This window comes from Myotis lucifugus, unplaced genomic scaffold (assembly GCF_000147115.1).
Source record: "Myotis lucifugus unplaced genomic scaffold, Myoluc2.0 scaffold_0, whole genome shotgun sequence".
Taxonomy (NCBI): Eukaryota; Metazoa; Chordata; class Mammalia; order Chiroptera; family Vespertilionidae; genus Myotis; species Myotis lucifugus.
This window is the reverse complement of record NW_005871048.1, coordinates 13,695,620-13,722,438: the sequence shown is the minus strand read 5'-3', so window position 1 is coordinate 13,722,438 and position 26,819 is coordinate 13,695,620. Positions and strand designations below refer to the sequence as shown.

Sequence of the window (26,819 nt, the reverse complement as noted above, 5' to 3'; positions counted from 1 at the left end):
TTTGGGCTACCTCACCACGTAAAGAACTAGCTCAGGTTCTGACTGAGAGCATAGAAAACTTGGAATAGGACAGTTACAGAATGTGTGTCTGGGTATGTATGTTTAAAGCAGGGTAAAATTTTCTGAAAAGACCAGATAATAAATATTTTAGGCTTTGAGGGCCATATGATCTCTGTGGCAAGTACTTACCTCTGCCATTGTAGCCTGAAAGCAGCCATAGATATTATGTAAATTAATGGGTGTGGCTGTGTTTTAATAAACTTTTATTTCAAAATTTGGATTTGACCCATGGGTTGGAGTTTGTTGACCCCTAATTTACACTAATTTTGTGTTTCTTCTTCTTGCCCTCACTATTTTACATAAGATAATGTAGTCTTTCAGTAATAGAATGTTGTGATGGGATTTTAAACCTGAGAGCAACTAAGATAACTGGAAGCTGAATGATATGACTATCTTCCAGAGGTAGATACAGTGACCGCTGAGGGCTGCTGGGACATTGAGATACAGTGAGATGAAGAACATCTTTATTTGTGTAAAGGAAGTTGCATTTTGTCAGGCAGCAGCCTGAAGTTGTTTTCCAGGTGTGGAAGTCCATGGGGAAGCAAGGTGTCTGTGGATGCTGAGTAGCCAAATGAGTGGACAGTTAAGTAATTGTTTCCCAGCATCAAACACACCGTTTCACACTGCTCTGTGATTCTGAGGCTGGGAAACTGCAAACCTCAGGTCTCCTTTGTCAACTGGATCCGTTAGGCTTTGCCAACAGCTGGCACTAGAGGGAGACTTCAAGGCTGGAGGAAGAAGGGAGTGCTCCTCCCATGTACCTTCTGTTCCCTTGTCTTATTGTTCTTGTCGGCACCATCCTCGCAATGGATTTCACCCCAGCAGCAGCAGCAGGTTGTTCTGGTAGCACCATTTGATTCTGGTTTGCATTTTTCCAACACTCGCAGAACCAGTACCATTACCTCTCCTGGGGACCCCAGCACCAGCAGTCAGTGCCCCCTCCTCAGAGGTCTGGGTCTCACCCCACAGGAGCCGCCTTCCAGCTCCTGAGACAACAGTACAGCTGAGCAGCGACCTTTCTCAGAGGTCTGAGTTTCAGCTTGGCAGGACCCCTCCTCAAGCTCTAAACCTTAACAATCCCAAACTCTTCCATCCAATCCCCAGTTCTAGGATGGTAGCTGCTTCCTACAGTTGCTACTGTCTTAGTATTTCCCTTTTGAAAAGACTTTTCATTTCTTCAATAAAGCGGTATGAAATAGGTAAATAACTGAACCAAGGCACACAATGAGTATACGGTAAGACAGGGACAGGGCTTAAACCCAGGTCTTTCCAGTTGCAAAGCCCTTGCTCTTTTAGACACGACACAGTTGTTCAGGGTGAAGGCAGATCTAGTCAACTGCTCTCTGGCCTCCTCCAGCAAGAAGACTGGTGTTCAAGCCAGGTGAGCTATGTGAGCACAGCTGGCAGCTGTAAGAGAATATGTGACGCTGGACCCGAGTTAGTTCTATTCCAAGCACTCAAGGAGCCTGCAGACATGGTCGGAGATACTCTAATAATCTCCAGAAAACCAGGGAGCGCTGCCAGAATACTGGAGGCTGTTAGAGATGTTTCCCTTATCTAAAGTAGATATACAGTTATTTAGTCTCCAGCAGAAATCTAGGATGTACTTGTAAAACTAACTGATTCCCAAGAGCAAGCATATGCAACAACTGAGCTCATTTACTGACATGAAGTCCACTGTGATATGCTCGTGGGTGAAATGGTGAATTGAGGCGTGGATTCGGATCACAAGTTTGTAAATATGCTTGTTTGGCGATAAGGGCGAGGTTCGGGGCAGTGTTGGTGCCTGGGCTAGACCTAGCAGGCAGATTTCAAAAGGAAGAGCTGAATCTTCATCATCACTCTGCCCGCAGCTGCAGGAAGGCAGCTGGGCTCCTCCTGGGCCTCCCAGGGAAAACCTAAGGTAGAATGAGGCCCAAAGGATGAGGCCATCAAAGTCATCCTGAGGATCAGACCTGGGGATTCTAACTGGAGACAGATCCATCTAGCAAGCCTCGCAGTCAAGAGCTACTTCCTAAGGAAGGACCTCCAGGTTTCCTTCTGCATCTGTTTCCAAGTGGCCTGTCTGCCCAAGAATGGAGATTGTGATGGCGACTGTTGTGGTCATTTATTGGTTTTGTCTCCAGCATTCATTCCTCCTCCTCTGGCAGCAGTTCCTTGATCTTTCTTTGCAGGAACACCCTTTGCTTCATTGGCTACATTCTATGTGGACATCAAGAAGTTCCACGCCACCCAGTATGGGGTGGGCATGGGACCCAAGCTGGGCCATTCTTACAATTTGGATCTTGGTCAGAGGGGCCAAAGACTGAAAACAAAAGCAGCACCTTGAAAAAAAACCTGTTCTTTAGTTCCTGCTACTTAGATCCCCAAAGCTGCCTCTTACTCTGCTTTCTCCAGACCTGATTCTTTTCCTCTTCCTTCAATTTTCTGAGCTGCCCAATTTCGCTCAAACAGATCCATTTTTGTCCAGGGATTTTGTTCATTCATTCACTTACTTGCATCCAAGGAATCCTCCCTAATACCACAAGCTGTGTTAGTAAAGGAAATCTAAGGGTTCTCAAACTTTACAGGACTCTCATATGGAAAAAAGTCGGTGTTCGTATTCTACATTGTTTCTGATTGCACATACCCCCAGGAGAGGTACAGGGAAGCAGACTGAAACTTCTGTGTGTTCAGGCACTGAGTTCATTTTCTTCATCACTACATTCAAAATTTCCAACACAGTGCCTGGCAAAGTAGGCACTAAATAAATATCAACTGCAGGAGTAAATGGAAATAGAGAAAGCACTTTCTAACCATTAATTAAATTACGAAACTGCTACATCGTGAGGTAGTGAGCTCCTTGTCACTTAAGAGATTTAAATAGAGCCTACCTCACTCAGGATGACAAAAAAAAAGATTCATGCATTGAGTGGGTGGTTTCCAAAAAGCATTCCAATTCTTTGTACTTTCATATTTATTTATATTTGCTCTTAGAAAATATTTTGTAAAGTGAGAGTAGAAGACTATATACATTAAGATAATATATAGAGCACAGACTAAACGGTTAGGACAAAAGGTATATAATAATTTTTTTAAGGTTAGGAGAGCATTTCTGCACATGCCCATTAAAAAAGCCAGCAAAAGCTGTAGCAGGAGATGGAAACCATTGCTGGACTTGTTTGCAATGACCGACACTTGATCTATTTTTAGTCTCAAGGAACATAAAATAAGAAAAGGGATAGTTTGGTTGCCATGGTTATTTCCATCCACTGGCTCATCTCACCACCCATTTTCCATCATTACTAATAACCCAGTTTCCCGGAGCGATATGTTAGGAGACTATAACCCAGGCTCTTTATGAAGTGGTTTCCCCTGGTGCCACCCTCGTCTGACCACTTTCCACAGCTCCCCTCTGTCCTGCCCATTTTTAGCATATGGCTCGGGGGTGAGAAATGCCCAGCCTAAGGCCACCACGACCTTTCAGTGCAGGTGAGTCTTGTGCATGGTCACAACCAATTAGGGGTCTGAATGGCTCGTGTGTTCCTGAACCTTGAGAAATACATCTTTGCCTGTGTTGCCAGGGCGAAAAGCAGCTGAGGTGGTAGTACTATTTTCTATAATGTTGATTTCCCTTAATTTATAAGTAGCACACATTGACAGGGGAGGCAGGTGGAATCTTAAAAAACACAATCTGGAGAATATGCTACCTTGTGAAACTGAGCTAGCCCGCTCTCTCAGTGCTGTGGGTTTCTTTAGTAGCTCACAAAGACGGGTATCTCGACTTTTGGCAGAAGCCCAGGAGGTGGAAGGAATCCGTCTGGAGCCTCTGCAGAGACACTTAGTTTGTGGGGAATGACGCCCGCTTGGCAAATCCTGGTCTGTATTACAGCAGATTGTGGAAGTTGGACTTTCTATAGACCCGCAATTTTTTAAAAAGGTACTGCTGGTGTCACACATCTCCACCTCTAAACACTAGGTGGCAACCTTGCCTCTTGTGTCACCAGTCAAAGCCATTTTATAAAATCGTCATAATTAAGGAGATAAACCACCCAATCTAACTCTTTCTCTCGCACAGTTTTAATATTGGCATCTGGATATAACAAACAGCCAAAGTCCATCCTGAAAGTCAGGCCTAAATCAGGGGAGTGTTAAATGTGTGTATAGACTTTTTTTTTTTCTTTTCAGTATTCATTTGTACGCCTGCAGGCTCACAATTGTTACACTTCCCACGCCTCCCTGGGTGTGGACATTTGCAGATTAAATGCATGTTCCAGGAACAGGAATATTCTGTGGTGAGGAGGAGACAAGGTCCTTGCTTTTGTGGCGCTTGTATTGAAATGGAAGAGGCAGACACTAGTAAATGAAAATAATTTTAGATTATAATTGCAATGAGAAAATGAGGACATAATGTACTAGAAACGGAGCATGAGGGGAAGGGGGAAGTGGTCAGGAAAAACCTCTGAGGAGCTGGTATGTGACCCAAAGCCCAAATGAGGAGAAGGAGCCAGCAGGGCCAAGAGCTGGGGGGAGGTGGTCCAGGTGGAGGGCCGAGCACTTTGCGCAGCAGCCCCGGGTGGGGACAAGCTATGGGTGTTCAAAAATAGAAGGAAGCTAGTGTGGCTGGAGCATGGGAAGGGGAGGGAAGAGCGGGACAACATGGGGCTAGAAAATCATCAGGGGTCAGACCACATAAGGACAGTTGGCCCAGGAAAGGGACAGACTGTTCTCCAAGCTCAGTAGAAAGCACTGGAGGAAGGGTAAGAAGGGCAAAGGGACCAAGGAGGATGTATTACGCCCCTGACAACACTCAGTGGACTGACTAGAAAAATAGCAGATTTAGTAGACATGGTTCCCACCCTAGGACCTCCCACCCCAGCACAGACCTCAGAGGCACAGCACGCCCCAGTGAAAGCACCCTTTCGAGTATGGATCTCTGCAGCACGCGTCTGTTTTCCTCTGAGAAGCCCACAAACCTTCTTTATGCCAGAAAGAAAAACAGAATTTCCCCACGATGATATGTACACATCAAGGTGAGGTTCTAGGACACCCGGGTTCTGCATGGCTCTCTTTGCCTGGTACCTAACAACGAAGCTTTGTGATAAATCGTGGTGGGAACCAGTTGGTCGGAGATGGTCTATTTAGTGCACTGACAGGCACTAAATGGACCCATGCTCCAGCCACACTAGCTTCTTTCCATTTTTTTAAAATTTTAGTCAGAAGGTAAGCATTCTAAAACACATACAGCCTGGCTCAGCGAGGCCCAAGACTTTTCTTTCGATATAACCACATCCAGTCCTGTGTATGAGCCACTTTGCCTGCTGAACTGCAAGGCGCGGCACTTGAAGGCTTGGGAGGCTGTGAGCAGGGTGGGGTGGGAGGAGGCTCTGCCCCCAGCCATAAAACCAAGACAAGGTGCAGGACTGCGTTTTCCTGCCAACTGCACATGTGCAGACACACACAGCATTTTAAGCTGCCCTTTTATCACGTTTCCCCACCTCTTGAGGTTGCTCTGGGTCAGAGTCATCAACGGAGAAGCTGGCCCATGTAAGTAACATAAATGAGGAGTCATATCTAGTGACGAAAGGAGACAGCCACTCCCAGCTCCAGGCAACTGTTGTCATGCAAGAATGTGGGTCCTGATGTCATCAGATTCCCTAATTTTTCTAGAAAAACTAGAAATCCAGATTTTTTAATGTAATCAAAAATTCCTTGATGGCCAAATAAATCCTGCCTATGGGTCTTACATGGTCTGTGGGCCACCCATATATAAAGTCCACTTTAGTCATTTATTCACTTTCCAATATTTACAATGAAAATTTTTTGCATTGAGAAGTTGAAATATCTTTACAATGGACACTCTGCATACCTAGATTCTATTTGCTTTGTCATATATCTATTCAGCTACTTATTTTAATCAAATTTTAACTGTATGGAAATTTAAAGGGGCAGGAAAGAGGAAAGGAAAAGGGAAGACCTGTAGAGGTGACTCTAGTCCAGCAATCTCAACCTTTTTCATCTCATGGCACACAAACTAAAATTCTGTAGCACACCAAAAAATGTTATATTCTTTGCCAATCTGAAAATAAAGTAATTTTGGTTATAGAAAATAATAACAATAGTAATTACCTACCCTTTTTGCTCCAAAGTGACTTTTTAAAAAATCAGACACCTATACTTGTATATAAGGATTTCTGGTACCAAGAATTATCAGACACAACCTTATTATGTGACGTGACCAATAAGACACGACTCTATTATATGACAGGGCATTCATACCTGACAGCTATCGTTGTCTTGGCTGTTAGTCAGGTATTGTGTGTTTTAAAAATTCTTGCAGCACCAGTTGAAAATCACTGCTCTAGTCTAGTAACTCCTTTCTTAAAATTCAACTTTAGAGGAGGGAAAATGGTAAATTGCTAATTATCGGGTATAAATTTTTAGCTGTGCAAAATAACAAGTCCTAGAGATTTGCTCTACAACGTTCTACCTATAGATAGCAATACTGTATCATACACTTAAAAATCTGTTCGGAGGGTAGGTAGGTCTCGTGTAAGTGTTCTTACCACAATAAAATGAGTAACAATAATAATCCATGTTTTAAAATATTAACCTCTTTCATTTGCACAGTTGTCTATTTGGCCATGATTTTAAAATGGACCTTAGATTACCTTATACACCATAAACTCAGACAATGTTATATGTCAATTATATCTCAATTTTTAAGCCTTAGGCCCAGTTGGTGTGGCTCATGGGTTGAGCATCCATCTGTGAACCAGGAGGTCACGATTCAATTCCCAGTCAGGGCATGTGGGGTTGTGGACTCAATCTCCAGTAGGGGGCATGCAAGAGGCAGCCGATCAATAATTTTCTTTCATCATTGATGTTTCTCTCCTGCTCCCTTTGTCTCTAAAATCAACAAAAATATATTTATTTAAATGAACCTTAGGAGTTAGAGACTTCAAAGTGCTGGTGAGCCAGGTCAGCAATGGGCAGAGTCAACCAGCCTCTCACATGACACCCCAGGGAGTGAGCCCCTGGTGCTGAGGGTTTTGTGGATGAGAGAGCATCGTTCTTCTCCCATCTCCTCGGCCACAGTCAGAACTTCCGACAACTCAGAAGTGAGGCCTGGAAGTCTGGGCAGATCCATGGGCTGTGGATTACCTCTCTCTGCCCTTAATTTTGTCAGAAAGGACCAGATGCAGACCATGGGATCCCTGCCAGCAGGAGAGTGTGCAGTTAGAAATGTTACTCGCTCAGAGTACCCGTGAGCAGGGCCTCTTGGCGCATGGGATGCTCATTTTGTGCAGGAGGTTAGGGCCGAAAGCCTGGGCTGTGAAAACTGATTATTTTAATTAAGTCCCATGAGACTTGATGCAGAACACTTTTCAGAGGTTGAAAATAGCTTTTCTCGGGGTTCCCACATGTGCACTGGGACCTGGGGAGGGTATTTAAATCCTGACAGCCGCTCTTGTGTTGGTTTGTCTGGGGAGATTGATCAGCAGCTTGCTCTTGTCCTCTGTGGCGACTGAGGAGCACCTAGGGACTGAGGGGGGAGAAAGCTTTTATACCGACTACTGTTCCCCACTGCTTTCCACTGAGCTTAAAGAAAATTACATTCCCCATGCGGCAGCAGTGTATCATTAAAGGATGGTAATCACCATGGTAACCAAGGATAGTCTGCTACAAGCAAATGGAAAAAGAAAGAAAAGCATAGGGCCAGAGCTTGCTACACCCACATTAGCTCAAAATGCCAGGCTTTTCAGTAATATGGAAAGGAATAGTTTTCTAAACTGACAGCTGGACCGAATTTTAGAATCGTTAACTTGTACAAGTGTAAGAAGGCTTATGGAACAACCAAGGGCTATAACTGAATATATTCAGGGTCAGCTGATCAAGTAAATAATCAGGCCAGTGACACTGGGGAGTTGGGATGGTGGGGGTTCTGCAGAACTAGATACAGGCTCTGAGAGAAGCAGCAACAACTTCTGCAGCTGCAGCTAATTGTAGCAATGGGAAAGGCCAGCGTGTTATGTTAGATGGTGCAATTTCCAAAGAAAGCTGAGGATGCAGATTTTTATGTGCAGTAACCCAATTTTGACTACTAATTAAAACTAACCTGAAGCAGATCAGTAAGACATATCTGTGAACTCCCAGTTTACATTGATGCACCAATGGAGAGGACTAAAGGATTGTACTCCTTTAAGAAATTTGGGGAATTATATTACTAGGTTTCCTAGTGTAGAAGGAAGTCTGTTCTTTTGAAGTTCTGCTGGTTTCTGGTTACTAGCATGTCATCTAAGAGGCTTGTACTTATACATGTTCCATAATCCCCTTTCATTTTTATATCTTTGACAGGTTTTTGTCATCAAAATTATTCTACATCATAAAATAATTTAGAGGCTTTGCTTCTCTCCTCTACACTTCGGATGGTTTAAATAGCACGGGGGTTGTCTACTCTTAAAGACTTGATTGACAAACTTTTAACATTTCTAAATCCCCATGGCCCTTACCAAGTGTGGCCCCCACTCTTTCCACTGACCAGTTTTCTATTCTGAAGGAGAGCCCCTATCCTTCATGTCCTCCACCCCAGTGTATGTTCTCTGCCTCCTTGTCAAGAAACACCTTTTATCCCCCCCCCACCCCCATCCCCCCACCCCAATCCAGTTTCTCAATCCTGATGCCTGAAAATCCCATGTCTCCCTCAGAGTGCCTCCCAAGTGGCCCAGGTGCCTTCAAGGGAACTAGAACCCTCTGTGAGAGCCCAGGGTGGCCGAGGTGTGAATGTGGATCAGATTCACTTAGGCTACCCCTTTCATCCTGCTTAGAAGGACTCAAGGTTCTTGTTGCACTTTTTAAAAATTTATTTTCATTGATTTCAGAGAGGAAGGGAGAAGGAGAGAGAGAGAGAGAGAAACATCAGTGATGTGAGAGACTCACTGACAGGCTACCTCATGCACTCCCCCTACTGGGGATGGAGCCTATAACCCACTTATGTTTTCTGACTGCATATCGAACCTTAACCTCCTGGTTCATAGGTCGATGCTCAACCACTGAACCACACCGGCCAGGCTCTTGTTATGTTTAATCAGTAGTCTGTAGCGTTCACTAGAGCCTTGTGTATTAAGTGTGGCTCTACTAGGCCAGCATGGAGATATCTCTTCTTCCTCTCTTCCTTTGTCAATTCTTTTCCTCTTCACTTTTCCCTTCCTTTCTCTCTCTCTTTTTTAGTCCTTTCCTCCTGGTAATGGCAGAGGTGTGCATAGATTAGGTTGCAAGAGCAGGAGACATCTTGGTCTATCTTTGTTTAGCTCACATCCTGGATCCTAGCTTTTCACCAACATTCTTATTATCATAAAACCAAGACCATTGCACAGTGTCTCCAAGCCAAATGGGCAATGAAACAGACCATTTAATCTTTTCCACATCCTTTACATAGATGAAACCACTATCAAAATGAACTCCAGGTGAGTGGAAGAGATCCTTGTACCAAATACTCCATTTCTTCACCAGGATGCTGTCAACCTAACCTTGGAGCCCAAGAGTTTTCCTGACCCAGTGGATATTTGTAGTGATGTGGTCCTGAGAAGGAAAGTTCTAGGGCTTGGCCACACGCATGTTAAGATGGGCAAATTGACAACCCATGCCTCAAAGGCAAGGACCAGAAGTAGCCTAGAGATCTTGCTGTCAAGAGGAAGAATGTGCATGGCCTTGTGGAGGCTGATTCTTTCCAAGTCAGACAAAACTGTGCCACACATTTCCTGGGATCTTGGCACCCAACTCAACATACCCTCTTTCTGAAGCCCATCATCCTAGATAAGTTTGGGGCAGTATTATAACCAAGGAATGAAAATTGCTGATAATTCTCACAGTAATAAACATGAACAGGTGGTTGAGCAGCAGGTTCTTAAATACTGTGCACAACAAGAGAGGAAAGAGAAAAGATACAACATTTGCACTTGCAAAAATAGCCTGCCTTTAATAACAACTTCACACTGTAAATGCAAATGATATGTTAAGCTCCGTGGGGCGATGGCATGATATTGCCATAGTTATTTGGTAGGACAATAAAACAATGTCAGCATGATCCCTGCTGGGCCCTTGTATGCTAGTTAACACTTTCAAAGGCTCTGACAGGCCACAATTCATTTTAAGGCTTTTCAGGAGTTTTTTCTGGCCCCACTGTGCTTTAGAAGTATGTGAATAACTTCTCTACACATATAGCTTAATGCAGCAGCTAGCTTGGTTTATATTCTCAACTGGTAGTTTTTAAAGGTGCTATAACCATGTAGGAATTCAAATTATGGACTAGTTAGCAGCCAAGAGATGAGTGGTCCTTCGCTTGAGACTCTACCATCTAGTTATAGAAAATAAATATTAATTTCTCTTTCTGGTTTTGACTTTTCTGTGCCAACATACCCTATTAATGAAGCCCTGGAGAATATAACATCTTTAATCAGATTTTAGAGGTGTCAGCACCAACTTTGTCAATAATAACAAAAAAAGTATGGGCCTCAAACATTTTTATCTATGCCCCCTTCCCCACAAAATTTACCATCCAGAATACTGGCTAAATAGGTGAAAGCAGTCGGTCCCATAAATGACTTATTGTACCTTTTTATTGGCTCAAGGCATGTATTAGTATTTCCTTTGAGAATGATACTCCACACTCCCTTGCATTATTTTTCATGGTTTATTACAGTTTTCTTTCTCTAGCTTGTGACAAATATTCTTTGCTTGACCAAACTGTAGTCAGTCTCCTGAACCTCGCCCTCAGCCCACCCATGCACTTCGTCGTGAAATCCAGTTTTATAAAGAACCCTGCTAGGTCAGGTTAGCAAGCATCCTTCCTCCATATCTGATCAGGTTCCTCATCCTCCACTTCCTTCCAGGTGATGTCTGCGGCAACGATCCTGTGAGAATCCCCCTCACTCCTGATGTTTCCCGTTAGTAATTTGCCACCCTCTCGTCCCACCCTGCTCCTTGGCGATAAATTCCCACTTGTCCATGCTACATTCGGAATTGAGCCCAGTTCTACACTGAGGTATCTTCCCCTTTGGCAGTAGTTCTGAATATGATATTTTTACAGCTTTACCTACTGTCCAGCTCTGGTTTTTCTTTGACAGTTAAACAATATAGTCATATATTTATTGCTCACTTCTAGAAAAATTGCTTTAATTAAAAACAAATACCTAGGGCCCTGGCCAGTGTGGCTTGGTTGGTTGGAGTGTCGTCCCATACACCAAAGGTTTTGGGTTTGATTCCCAGTTAGGGCACATGCCCAGGTTTCAGGTTCGAACCCTGTCAAGGTGTGTGCAGGAGGCAACTGATTGATGTTTCTCTCTCTCTTTCTCTCTCCCTCCCTCCCTCTAATCAATTTTTAAAATCTTTAAAAACAAAACAAAAATATGGACAAGTTAAAAGAAATAAACTTTCAACCCTATGCTGAAAACAGCATAAAAACATAAATATTTAAATTAATGTAGATCAATCCACACATAGTATTACTGAGGCTGTGCTACATACAAAGCATGTGCTAGGCATAGGACTACCATGATGAATACAACATGATTCCTGCCTTTAAAGGCCTCAAGCCTATCTAGGTGAGGGAAATGTAGATGTGGAATAATGTAAAATAGTACTTAGAAGAGAGAGGATGACTGGATAGGTGGATAGGGAGGGAAGGAAGGAATTTGAACAAAGCTCTGTAAGCAGGGGTGAATGCACAAATGCATGCGTGAATGAGAGGATCTAGGGAAGGAGCACAGCCATTGATCTCAAAACTATGACAGTCCTGAGGAGCGGGCCTAGTTAAAGGGCGACATCTGACAGAAGGCAGTGGCTGGACTAGTGAGATGTGAAAGGTGAATGACAGGTCTTAGAACTCCAACCGCATTTCTCACTGGGAGGAAGCTTTTGTCCATGAGAAAATTTTCAGTAGAAAAAGACCAGAACTGGAATGGACATTAGAGAACATCTAATTCAGTCCTGAGAGGTTACAATGATGAACCCCAGCTCTAGATTCTATGTCCAGAGGTGTCCTCCCACCCCACGCCCAGTCAGTGCATCACAGCCAAGGCCTCAGGCCACCATGAATAAGGAAAAGAAGAAACAAACAGAAAAAGGAAGGGGTAAATAGGAAGAAAAGCAGGCAGGGTGGCTGGCCTGTGAACCCCGGCTTCAGATTTGGCCGGTGTTTGGTTTGTTCCTTAGCATCTTGCTGGAAGGGAAACTCTCTTGAGCCCAGTTCCCATCAGAGTAAAGGAGTGGCTTTTCACAGCCTGCTACACAGAGACAAGCCTGCCTTCAGTCCCTCGTGGGGAGGAAGGGCTTTTGTGGGATTTCAGCAGCGTTGTTGGTCCTTTCTTTTCCCACTTCACCAGGGCATTTGGTTGCAAGTTTCCAACCCAGCCCTTCAGACTCTTACGGGAAATTCCAAGAGACTAATTAGTCTAGCTACAGAGTCTTTGGCAGCTCAGTCCTGAAGCTGTCCTTTGAATTCTAAAGGAACCAGCGGGGCACCTGGGCCTCTCCTCCTAGGCTTTTCCCAGCAGTGACCCAGAGACCTGGGTGGGATGGGTTTCCCCACATGCAACAAAACTGACCCTTGATGTCTTTGCCCCAGCATCCTCCTACACCAGGTGTGCTGAATTAAAGATTCTTCCTATGGAGGAGGAGGTTTTAACCTATTGGTTCTTAAACGCTAGGGTGTGTCACAACTAGTGTAGGGTTTGCTAAAATGCAGATTGCTGGGCTCACCCCCAGGTTCTGATTGGCAGGTTCAAGAGGAAGTCTGTATTTGCCTGTCAAACCAGATCCCTGCTTGTGTGCACTGAAGCAGGAATCAGGTCTTGCTTTTGTTTTGTTTCTCCCTGAAAACAAGTTCTTCTCTGCCCACCTATACCTCAAAATTGCTAAGAATTCCTAAATCAGGAACCAGACCTTGTGTTTTGTTTGTGTGTGTTTTTTCCTGCAAACAAGTTTTTCTCTGCCCTCTTACACCTCAAAATTGCCCTTTGCCCTTCTCTTTGGGAACATACTCATTTCATTGATTAATCGCCATTCAATCTACTTATCACTACAGCAGTTTTGTTTCTGGCTTCACGAGACATTCTTATTTTATTTCCTGCCCCTCTTATCTAGACCAGAATCTTATTTATAATCTCCAGGCCCACATATGCGTATAATAGAAACAATAGAACAATACAGCCCAGAGAACAAAGGCAGTGTTCTTTCCTAAGAAAAAGGAGCTTTAGTTGAAAGCTTATACAAGCTTCAGATATGAAATGGAGCTGCTTGTACATGGAGTGATGGTAAATTTCCTGCTAGCATTCTAATAGGCTCTGCTAGTGAGGAAATTTTCTCCCTGGAGAGGGTTAGGAATTGGTGCCAGAATTAATTAAGGAATAAAGGTGAGTGAATCGTTTTCTCCATTGAATAGATTCTATGCCAGAAGGCCTTGCTTGCTCTCTAGTAATACCAGACAAGATATAGTGTGAGTTTCCCCCTGGTGCCCTGAGCCTTCCTGTATAAAATGCCAGGGCAAGGCCTTTATGCTAGTGGAAGGGTTGGGTAAATCCACAAACTCCCACTCATAATGATTTTTCACACATTGAACTACTTCTGAAGAGGCAAAGCAGCTCCATGGGCAATATTTCCAAGCTCATGAGAGGACATAATTAGAAGCCGTTTTTTGGAGGTGGCCATCTGGAGCCCCCAGATGGATGGCCTGGGGTGGAGACAGACATGGATGTAGTCTACTCTGGATGTTACCAGATACCAAAAGGACAGCTTATTTGCAGGTGGTGTGGAGCAACAGGGCAGATGCTAAAGAGTTGTGAAATGTGGGCTGAACATGGACGAGAATATCTCCAAGAGAGAAATGACAGAGGGTTGTGGAGAATTGTGATGAATAGACATGGATATTTGGAGGGACTATTCAACCACTGGAGCATGAGGGAAATGCTGTCAACTGACAGTGAAAGTAACTTGTGGTGTTGGTGGGACATATTAAATAGACTTGTTAGGTTACTACCTGAGCTCCACCATTCTGGGTACAACCCATTGTAAGGGTTGGAATATTTCTTTTTTTTTTTTAAGGGAGAGGGAGAGAGAGAGAGAAACATCAATGATGAGAATCATTGATTGGCTGCCTCCTGCATGCCCCTTACTGAGGATCAAGCCTGCAACTTTTTTATTTATTTATTTATTTATTGTGGGGGTTTTCTGTGTTTTTTTTTAATTGCTTAAAGTATTACAAAGAGTATTACATATGTCTCCCTTTCTCCCCCCTTCCCCTCTTGACATTTCCCCAGCCTCCCCTACCCCCCAGTGGCTTGTGTCCATTGGTTATGCTTATATGGATGCATACAAGTCCTTCGGTTGATCTCTTACCCCTCCTCCCGCCCCCCAACCCTCCCTGGCCTGCTGTAGTTTGACAGTCTGTTCAATGCTACTCTGCCTCTGTATCTATTTTTGTTCATCAATTTATAATGGTCTTTATTATCCACAAATGAGTGAGATCATGTGGTATTTTTCTTTCATTGACTGGCTTATTTCACTTAGCATAATGCTCTCCAGTTCCATCCATACTGTTGCAAATGGTAAGAATTCCTTCTTTTTTACAGCAGCATAGTATTCCATTGTGTAGATGTACCACAGTTTTCTAATCCATTCATCTGCTGATGGGCACTTAGGCTGTTTCCAGATCTCCGCTATGGTAAATTGTGCTGCTATGAACATGGGGGTGCATATATCCTTTCTAATTGGTGTTTCTAGTTTCTTGGGATATATTCCTAGAAGTGGGAACACAGGGTCAAATGGGAATTCCATTTTTAACTTTTTGAGGAAACTCAATACTGTCTTCCATAGTCGCTGCACAGTCTGCATTCCCACCAGCAGTGCACGAGTATTCCCTTTTCTCCGCATCCTCTCCAGCACTTGTCGTTTGTTGATTTGTTGATGATAGCCATTCTGACAGGTGTGAGATGGTACCTTATTGTTGTTTTGATTTGCATCTCTCGGATGATTAGTGACTTTGAGCATGTTTTCATATGTCTCTTGGCTTTCTGAATGTTCTCTTTTGAAAAGTATCTATTTAGGTCCTTTACCCATTTTTTGATTGGATTCTTTATCTTCCTTTTGTTAAGTTGTATGAGTTCCCTATAAATGTTGGAGATTAGACCCTTATCGGTGATAACATTGGCAAATATGTTCTCCCATGCAGTCGGCTTTCTTGTTGTTTTGTTGATAGTTTCTTTTGCTGTGCAGAAGCTTTTTATTTTGATGTATTCCCATTTGTTTATTTTCTCTTTAGTTTCCAATGCCCTAGGAGCAGTATCAGTGAAGAAATTGCTTCAGCATATGTCTGAGATTTTGTTGCCTTTGGATTCTTCTAGTATTTTTATGGTTTCCTGTCTTACATTTAAGTCCTTTATCCATTTTGAGTTTATTTTTGTGTATGGTGTAAGTTGGTGGTCTAGTTTCATTTTTTTGCATGTATCTGTCCAATTTTCCCAACACCATTTATTGAAGAGACTTTCTTGCCTCCTTTGTCAAATATTAATTGAGCATATTGTTTTGGGTCTATTTCTGGGTTCTCTATTCTATTCCATTGATCTATATGTCTGTTCTTGTGCCAGTACCAGGCAGTTTTGAGAACAGTGGCTTTGTAATACAGCTTGATATCAGGTGTTGAGATCTCACCTACTTTGTTCTTCTTTCTCAGGATCGCTGCAGCTATTCGGGGCCTTTTTTTAATTCCAGATGAATTTTTGGAGAGTTCATTCTAGATCTGTGAAATATGCCGTTGGTATTTTAATTGGAAGTGCGTTGAATTTATAGATTGCTTTGGGTAGTATGGACATTTTAATGATGTTGATTCTACCAATCCATGAACATGGTATGTTCTTCCATATCTTTATGTCTTCCTCTATCTCTTTTTTCAACGTCCTGTAGTTTTCTGAGTAGAGGTCTTTTACCTCTTTAGTTAAGTTTATTCCTAAGTATCTTAATTTTTTTGGTGTGATGGTAAATGGGATTGTTTTGGAGTTGGAATATTTCACCTTAACCTTGAGCGTTCTCCAAGATTCCATGCTGTACTGGACTGGCTCACAGCCATGACATTTTGCGACAAACTGTACTACCCCTCCTTTCCACGGTAAGGTATTTGGTGCTGGACTTATACAAAAATGACCAAAATAAAATCACTGAAGAAAAGACCAAATGATCAAAATAAAATCACTAAGTAAAATCACTAGTGAAAAGTATAACACTTTCCAACTCTGAACTCAGTATTTGTTTAGACAGATTCCATCTTTCATTTGTGCCTTCATTTTCTTTGCCCAGGTGTATCACCTTATACCTAACTCTGTTCTTTCTTTCTTACCATGTTCTTGTAGAAATCTAGACTTTGGCCTAGAAGGCAAGCTCCAGGAGGGCGGGAACTCTGACTGCTTTGTTCACAACCATATGCTCAATGCCTAGTGCCTGCCTGGCATAGTATGTGCTCAATAAACATTTGTTGAATGAATAAAGAGAGGGAGGAGGTGCTGACCAGAAAGCTGGAAAAGAGGAGAAGAAAAGTTTCTGAACTGTGTGAATCTGGCCTGCAGGCCCCTTAACTAGTGCCATCACTTTGGATGATGCACCTGAAATTCTATAGTAATTGCTGAAATAAGTCACTGAGAAAGTAGACATACCTTTCCCACCTGTAAAACAGAGGTAATTGTGCCTGTCTTGTAGGGGTGTTGTAGGGATTAAAGAAACACATGTAAGGTATTCAGCTCTGCATTTGATGCAAAGTAGGAGCTCAGTAAATTATAATCATTATTGTTATTATTGGTTTGTTTATCCCCTATATTCAATCATTCTGCTGTTCTTTTAACTTTAGCCAAGGACATCCCTAGAAAACTAGGCCTATGTTAATCCGTGTAGTTTGCAATTTCGTGTTTTTAAATTCAGCAATATACTGTATTGTTCATATTTTTCTTTTCCCAATTGGAAAGATGCCCAAAAGCAAATAACCAGTCACATATAGATTAAACAGCAATTTCCAACCACTGTGCAGATACTCTGGTAATGAATTTAGCATGCCAGTCAGTTGAATGTGGGAATTTCCAAGCAGACTCTGGGCCTTCAGTATCAAGAGGATTATATTTTCCATCTACTCTCTCTGGCTGTACTGTAGTGAGGATTACTGAGTTGATATGTATTAAGTACTTTGACCTGCAGGGAGGAAAAGGTGTCATAGAAACACAAAGTGGTAGTAAATGCCAAACAAACTGCTTTAACTGAATGGCATGCTGGAGGCTTTACAAAGAAAATCATAAGGAAATAGTAAATTATAATTTCCATCAATAATTCAGCTCCCTTATGGTTTTTCATGCATGGATGAGCGAGTATACAAAAGAGAGAATGGTTCTAAAATTTATGAATTTGCTCCCGTTTAAACTTTAAACATCTCAAAGCTAATTAGTGTTTAGTTTTCATTAAGTTCTAATGAAAGCACTTCATACATATGCTGGGTCCTCGCAGCACAAAGATTCATCAAATATTTTATGTGATTGAGTTTATGATCAAGGCAAAATGCCTTAATTAAATAAGTAATTAGCCTTGAGGAGAGAAATGAACGCAGAAGTCCAACTAGTGAATTTAACTCTTCCTCCCAATAACAACCAATAGTCATTCCGCTGCAGTTAGATAGTATAGTTATATAGATCATAGGAATTACACACGATCCTCTGGAATGCACAATGGCAAAATAAAAACTCAGGGTAAAGTACAAACTTAAATACGATGTAGCAGAATGATGATTAGCCTGGGTGCCAAGAAACCTAGTTTTGATTCAGGCTGCCATGCATAGATAGCTGTGTGACTTAGGAGAAAGCACCTTCACCTTTCTGGGCCTCTGTTTTCTCAATTACAAATGAGGAAAGCTGGACTACATGATTTCTAAAGTCCCTTCCAGTCCTTACATTTTTTCAAGCCTTTGTGGAAGAATTCCTCCCTTTCAGTTCTTATTTTGGAAACCACTTGCTTCCTAGCACTGTGCCTGTCAAATAGCATTGCTGCCAGCAACTTACAAGGTAGGTCTGTCGGTGCATGAGAGAGGCATCTGCCTGATCTAGTTTTGTTTACTGTGGCAGCATTTCAGCACATCCTCTGTGCTTTCAGCAGGAAGCAGCCAGGCAGCAAAATTGCTCCAGCAGAAAACAAATCCAGCTGCAGGGCATCTTCGAAATGCTCCCTATGTGTTTTTCGATTTAGCCTATTAAAATTTTAAAACACAATTTAGAGCTACAGTGTACCGTCTTCTGTTACAAAAATGAATCCACATTTCTCGTTTCTGGGTTTGGGGTGCAGGGGAGGGTAGGAGGGAAGGAGAATGCTCAGAGAGAGAAGATATTTTAGAATGTGGAGCGTGATTTGCCTTCGATCCCTCCTGTCCAAGCACTCATCACCTGTGCCTCATTCAAGGGCTTGAGTCCCAGTCTCCCCACAACCCAGCCGGTTCACAACTGCAGGTTACAAGAGGGGGTTGAAGCAGGGCCAGCCTAACCTGCAGGCAGAATGGGTGGTTTGGGTGAGAGGTGTGATCTGAGAAGCTGTGGGTTGGGATTGGCAGGAGGGGTGGAAGTGGTGGACAGAGAGGACATCTGAGCAGGAGGGGCAGAGTAACAAGCCACGGAGGAAGGAAGAGCCTGGTATGTTTGGCTCCTGCAAGTAGTTTTCAGTGGCTTTGTGTTTAATGGAAGGAAAGCAAGAGATACGATGGAGAAATAGGTATCAAACTTGATGCACAACGAATATTTTTGCGGCCCAGCCAATATAACGGTATGTAAGAAACGTTTTAATAAAAATTTCATAACTTAATTTTTACAATATTCTGTTACACATCACTATTAATAACAAACTACAAAGTTCGCTAATGACTGATTACTATAATCATGTTGCATTCATTTCCCTTACGCGCCTTACACACAGGCACACCGTTTCTCTCCACTAATACTAGCAGCGAATATTTTAGCAGCTGATTGCCACATCATTAGTCCTGGACTGACTTGTTTGGTGTGCACAACAGGAAATATTTCGCTTTCAGAGAACAAGAAAAATAGGTTTATTTGCGTTACGCTTATTAATTTGTGCAGTTATTCAGTGTCTGGCAAGTTAATGTTCAAGAAAAAAATATTAATTTTTATTAAAATGTTCTATTATTTTATGTTAATGATTACTCATTTATTTCAGCCCTTTGTATCCAGCATGTCTCTATCAAAATAAACCTACGTTTCTATGAAAATTGAAGCTTTTGATTTTTTGCGGCCCACATAAACTTAAACCTTGTTTATTTGACAGTGTTAGCCTTTGAGTTTGACATGCTTGATGTAGAGTCTGGTCAGACTGTGTCATGCTGTCCAGACCCCTATTCCAGGACTGAAGGACTTACTCTATAGCTACTACTCACCCGAGGTCACTCCCCTCCCCAGGGGTTACCCACACCCATTGACTTGTCCATGGTGGAACATTGGGTAGAGATCAAGGCTCCCAAGAGCATTTCCTGCATGCTAATCTGCAACTCAGATTTTGCTTCTCAGATTTACAACACTATGCTGGGAAGATTGATGGTACACCATTGGCAATTGTGAGACGCTGAGAGGTTGTCAACAGAGGTTAACCCTAGTTAGATTTGCAATTTTTTAAAAAAATATTTTTATTGATTTCAGAGAGGAAGGGAGAGGGAAGGAGAGAGAGAAACATCAATGATGAGGGAGAATCATTGATCGGCTGCCTCCTGCACGCCCCCTACTAGGGATCTAGCCTTCAACCTGAGGGAGTAGTGGAAAACTATATTGGTTTTCTTTATATGATAAGCTTATGGATGTGATATGTACTTTTCATTGCATTTCCTGAGTTTTCTTTAATGACTACATAAAACTTTAATAGTGGGCATATTATAAGAACTGAAGCAAATAATTACAAACTTAATGTATCCTAAATATAAAAGTAATTACTTCAAACTGTACTTTTTTTTTTAATTGCCCAACTTTTATTTTATTTTATTTTATTTTATTTTTTTTATATATTTTATTGATTTTTTACAGAGAAGAAGGGAGAGAGATAGAGAGTCAGAAACATCGATGAGAGAGAAACATCGATCAGCTGCCTCCTGCACATCTCCCACTGGGGATGTGCCCGCAACCCAGGTACGTGCCCTTGACTGGAATCGAACCTGGGACCTTTCAGTCCGCAGGCCGACGCTCTATCCACTGAGCCAAACCGGTTTCGGCCAAACTATACTTTTTAAAATTTCAATTTTTATCTCAATATGATATTTATCAGGTAAATTATTCCCTAATATCTAAATTATAAAAATGTATGATATGCTAATTTTTAGAGATGAGATAATTTCTAATTATATTTAGTATTTAAAATAATATAACTTTAAAAATAATTAGATCTCCAAAGATATATCATTTTCAGCTTACCTGCCAATAAAGAGATGGGAGGGCAGCCAAAACTGGTTTGGCTCAGTGGATAGAGCATCGGCCTTCAGACTGAAAGGTCCCAGGTTCGATTCCCGTCAAGGGCATGTACCTTGGTTGCAGGCACATTCCTACTAGGAGATGTGCAGGAGGCAGCTGATCGATCGATCGATGTTTCTCTCTCATAGATGTTTCTAACTCTCTATCTCTCTCCCTTCCTCTCTGTAAAAAATCAATAAAATATATTAAATTTTTAAAAAAAGAGAGATGGGAGGGCAAACTTCCTCCTGCTTTTGATGGCTGTGTGAGAATCTGATACATGGAGCAGAAAGAGCACGAGAGGACAAGACTGAGCACAGAAGTCAGCACACTAAGGATACAGATGGAAAGGACCTGGATTCTTGATAACATTGTACAGTTCACTTGACTAACCATGAAATCCTCCAACCTTGGACTTTTTTTAAATGTGAGATACTGTTTAAATCACTGTTAGTTGGGTATTATATAACCTGGGGCCAAACTAATACAAGATGTATTTAAGGTCTGATGCCGGAAGCCGGTCCATACTTGCTGCTTGACACAGTCGCTGCAGAGAAGAAACATCTGCACAGCATATGTTTCAAGGGACCTGGCGTATATGGCATACTGTTCTTAATATGTTTGCTCACCTTCTTGGTGCTATGTGTTTTAACCAAGGTCACCTCTCTGAGAAAGGTTGTTTCTCCAGGTAGGGATTTTCCCCTGAAGTTAGGGAGGGAATAAAACCCCTTAACTAAATGCCAGGGGGGTAGTTAATCACTTTAACTACGAACAATCACCCTTAAGCTACATAATCTTTACTCCCTGGAATGGAGAGAGCCTGTTGAGTGACATATTGCCATTCTGCTACATTTTTCTGTCAACTGCTTCAAGTGTCACCAAAACTCCCGCCTACATAGCAAGAAGACATAATCCCACTGCTCTCCTGTCCGCAACTTTTTCTGCAGCCTAGAATCCTCTTTTTAACCTGAGCCTTTTTTTTTTCTTCCAGAGTAGAAAATGTTTCTACTCTTGCTTTTTATCAGAGGCCTTTTCTGCTGTCTCAGTTCAGCCTTATGTCTGTAGTGGTTATAATATATCTGGCCACAAAACTTGGCTATCTAAAACCCTGTATTTCCCATAACTGACTCCAGTTTCTATCATGAGTCCCCATTCTACTTGATGGCAGAACTGGAAGCAAGTCAATTCCAGGTAAACTCAGTCCATGCAGGGTTTTTCTCCCTCTCCAGAGAGTTTGGAGGGGACTGTTAGAACATCTGGACATGGAGAGGGCTCCTCTGGTCCTTGGTTGTCATCTGTCCATGCTGGCATCCTCTGCCATGCCTTGTTCCTAGAAGTCACCAATTGTCAGCATCTCTCCCCGCTGGCATCCACAGAGGCAACTGAGTTCCCATCTGGCCTTGGATATAAGGACAGTGCTGACATCTGCTCTTGGGCCCTCTCTTCCCAATACAAAGCATCTCCTAATCTGCCAGGCCTCCTTGAGATAGTCCTGAGCCTGTCTCACACAAGCGTGGATGCACGGTTGGCTATTCCAAGCTGGGAGACTCAGGACTGACCTGCAATGCTGAGATTTCTTACTCTACCCCCTCTGCACCGCCCCCCCTCCCCGACACACACACACATATACACTCCCTATCCCCTCACACACAAGAGCAAAGGGCTAGACAGTCTCAGACCTTGATCTTTCCTGGGATTCCCTGGGAGGACAAAGCAGACCCTCTCAGCCCTTGAGCCCTGCATTCATCATCAACCCAGAAAGGGGCCAACTCAGGGCCACCCCTAGAGACACACAGCAGTCTTTTCCCTCTTCTCCCTTATTCCTCATTCACAGAATCTTCACCTATCAGAGCAAACAGGAAAAACTGCTGGCTCAATGTGTGGCTACAGAGTAGGGGCAAACAATAACCTTTAAACGTATAATCAATAATTTTAATTAAATTTTAATGCACAAAATATACTTAAAATACATTAACACTTCAAAAATATTCTATTTTTTTTCAAATGGGAACTTTTTTATTTCAAGAAAAATGATTTTAAATATAATAATGTTACATGCAATAAACATTAATATTTTAAGAAAAATGATCTTAAATATAATAATACATGCAATAAATATTAATATCTCATGAAAAACGATTTTAAATATAATAATGTTACATGCAGTAAACACCAATTATTCAAGAAAAATGATCTTATATGATAATATTACATGCAATAAACATTAATATTTCAAGAAAAAAGAATTTTAAATATAATAATAGTTCCCAAACTGTACTAACATAGTATGATATCACAAAAGTTGTAGGAAATATTAAAAATATTATTCTACCACATCTCCTTGTCAGAACCTCAGAAGTCTGCCTTCGATTCCCTCATTCTCATCAAGAAAAATTACATTAAAAACTGGACACAATCCTATCTAATAAAAGACAAAAGGGTCATTGACCGTACCTTCGCTACGCTTCCCATTGGCTAATCAGGATGATATGCAAATTAACCACCAACAAAGATGGCGGTTAATTTGCATATGTAGGCTCCAAGCGGTGGAGCGAAGCCAAACGTACCCGAAGCCGGCCGAGCAGTGAGGCCTCACGGCCCCGGGATCAGCGGAGCCACAAAGCCTGACGGCTGCGGGGGGGCTCTGGCTGGAGCCAGCCAGAGCGAAGGCCTGGGTCCCGGGTGCCAGAGGAAAACTGGTGCCAGCAGCCAAGGGAAGGGAAGGCCTATTGCACGAATCTCTTTGTGCAACAGGCATCTAGTTTGTTACTATAATAGCCAATATTTATTGAGGCTTTTTATATACCAAGCAGAGTTTCAAGTTCCTTACATTTTTTACCTTATTTAACCCTCACAACAACCTGGTGAGGTAGACACCATTGATTACCCCATTTTATAAATGAGGAAATTGAGAGTTGCTGCTTGCAGTGACTGAGTCCATAAATGATGGCTCTGATCCAAAATCCCAGGTTCTGAATCTCTATACTATCTTTTATGGACCCTGTGAATTATAGACCTGACCAGGTTTTTCTCTTGGTCATGGCTACTAGAAAGCTTAGCAATAAAAAGTGTATACATCTTGGAGTGTCCTTATTCCTGGCTGTTATATACAAAATTCACGCAAGATTTGAATTTTGCGTGAGCACTAACAACAACAACAACAACAACAACAACAAAGCCTAATTTTACTTGGTTTATTGAATCAGATTCTAATATCTGTTGCCCTTTGATTTCAATCCCTTCAATTTGATAAGCATTACCAAGTACCAATTATGGCCCAGGAGCAGGGACAATGAAGACCAATGAAGACCACGGCTTTGCCTATGTGCCAGCAAAGCCGTGGAGGCCATTTACCCGATGTGCTATTCCATACATAACCCTATACTGTATACTTTATGAATCAATAAAAAATTTACAATTTTTAATTATAAACCTGTGTTTTCTAACAAAATTGGGACACCTTATATATCCCAACATTTGTATTCTTTATTCTTTTTTTAATTTCCTAATTAAATTCCCTTCCCATCTTTTATATATCCAGGTAAGTTGCCACATAGCCTTTCAGAAGAAGGCATTACATGCCCCTCCTTAGATTCTCATGACCTCGTCTGTCTCCCAGAGCTGCTTGCTCTGCCTTTATCACCACTCTGCCACGGGCCCTGCGCAGACTTCCCTGAGGCCCACCCCGCATGTCTCTACCTCCTCCCAACATTTCTGAACTCAAATGAAGTGCCAGAGAGACCAAGTGATACAAGCAGGAATAGCAGGGAGTTTACTCTCTGTATGGTGCCTTTAGCCAATGGGCCACAGGAGATGGGAGGAAGACAGCAGATAAATATGCTCTCTGTGCCTATGTTCAATGGATCATTTCAAGGCACAGATTTTCTGAACAGCCCCTCCAGAAATACTCCATGCGCTCAGGCAATCCCCTGTACCTCTTCAAATCTTGTGAAGAAGTAGCCAGCTTGGTATTTGCTGAAATACTCACTGTCAGTCAGTGCGTGGTTGTGAGGGTAACTTCCAGGAAAAGGTGGGTCACTGCAGCTGAAGGCAATTCTCCAGAGAAGAGGGCTGCTGTGAGCCATTAGCAGCCAACACTCATAGCATCTGGGGAAATGATGCTCTGACCTTGTAATGGGGTGGACCAATCAAATATCATCCACCACAGGAGATAAAAACAAGTGTATTACTTGGAAATTGATAGAAATTTGAGATATCAAGGGTCAAGTAGGCAGTTGAAAAGTCTATAACTCAGAGAAGGGGGTCTGAACTGGATATATATATTTGGTAGTGGTCAGTATTTAGATGGTATTTTTTAAATCATGTGGATAGCTCTACTGATATGCTAGAAAAAGCTCTAGCATAGTGAAGTAAAAAGGAAGCTGCAGAATAGTGTTTATAATACAGCCTTTTGTATAAAAAAGAGGAAAACTAAGAATACACATACATATACAACAGGAAACATTTGCATTTACAAAAGGAAACCCTGGAAGGATACACAAGGAACTAATAAAAGTGCTTACCTGAAGGGTAACGGGGAAGAGGTGGATATGGAGAGGAATAGGCATGAGACTTCTTAACATATTTTTATATCATTTCCGTTTTCTAAGTTATTGCCTATTATAAAAATAAATCCTGTTTTAAATTTTGTTTTAAAGAAAGAAATCCATGTAGAGAGTTGAAATCTTCCATGGAGAAAGAAAGGAGGAGAGAGGAGAGCCCAGATCCAAGGCCTAAAGAAGATGGACGTTTAGAATTTTGAAGGAAGGACCAACAAAAAGAGCAAGAAGCAGAAGGTAAGAGGTAAGAGGAGAAAACCAGGAATGAGTGGTGTTAGGATTCCTTTCATGAAAGCAGTGGTATGTGAGCTGTGGTGAAACCATTGGGAGCCTTATTTAGCCGTGATGGGAGTATTTATACTGTGGGGAAAGGAAACGGATACACGTCAGGGCTTCTCCAGCTAGGAGCCACTTTGCCAGCACACCACTGCATGGAGTCAGGAGAAGGAAAATTTTGAGAATGCCACCGAAAGACCAAATGAAACAAGGACAGAAAAATATCTGTCATTCATAGGGTTATCAACACGGAGGTCACTGATGAATCAACTAGAGCAGTTCCAGTGGAGAGGGGGGCATGGGAGCCTGACCGGGAGAAAAGAGTGAGTGAGAGGTAAGGAGGTGAAGGCACTAAGTAGAGACCACTCTTCCAGTACGTTTTGCTGTGAAGCAGAGACATGAAATCAAGAAGTTGCTGATGTGGGATCAAGGGAGAGGAATGTATGCTTTAAGACCAGTAATGTTAAAGCCCATATGTCCACTGGTAAGATTGTCCAAAGGAGAAAGACCGAGAGAAAAATGTTGAAAAGAGAGGGAAATGTCCAGAGCACACAGAGAGGGACTCTCATTTCTTCCATTAGAGGAAGAAGTTTATGAATCTCCAAGCAGCATTTGTGATGGGGCGGTGCCCAGATTCACAAGGCCCTGCCATCTTCCTGCCAATGGAAATTCATTACTAACACTTTGACATTGGTCTTAAGACAAAGTGCACATGTGTACCTTTTCTGGAGATGCATAACCAATTAATAAATAAATTTCTAGATATCTCCATGTCTCAAAGGAAGCTGGAGCACATACCTAAAAACCCATGACTCCAGCCTGGGAAAGAAGGGAACCTGCTGAAGTGTGTCAATATTCTAGGCAAATGCCCCAAAAAGGTTAGGGGTATTAGGTGTCAGAATTTCACTGTCTGCCACTTCTAGATTATACTTGAGTTAAAGTGCTAATGTTTGATTAATGCGTTCTTGCTTTTAGTAGCTCAGCTAAAAGCACAGCTTCTAGTGAGCAGACAGTACATTAAATCGAAACATAAAAGAGACTAAAAGTGCTCCAGAGACTGCTTTGAATGAGAAGGAGAAGGCTTAGACGATGGAGGTGATGATTACCTTAATTGTTTTGAAAAGGAAAGGACTGATCTTTCACTCAGAGGGAGGTGCTCCAGTCTTGGTAGCAGTTTTCCACCATCTTCTGGTTATTTGGCAGCTATGGAGACCAATGTCTTTTAGGTGAATCACACTTGAATGGGCTCCTTGCTATGCTAACTGGGTGTTCATAGAGTTACGTTAATGAAATGCAGAAGGCCTTTGGACAAAATGCCTACCACCCTACCTGTGATGAATAGTAATTATCCATTTTATTATTCTCTTTAAAAATATTTTTTATTGTTGATAGTATTTTCCCTATTTTCTTATTCTTGTTACTACTA

The 26,819-nt window shown here is 42.1% G+C and overlaps 1 pseudogene; it reads left to right on the top strand.

Moving 5' to 3' along the window:
• LOC106698684 overlaps positions 1-26,819 on the top strand; it is a 104,883-nt pseudogene that overhangs the window by 8,454 nt on the left and 69,610 nt on the right.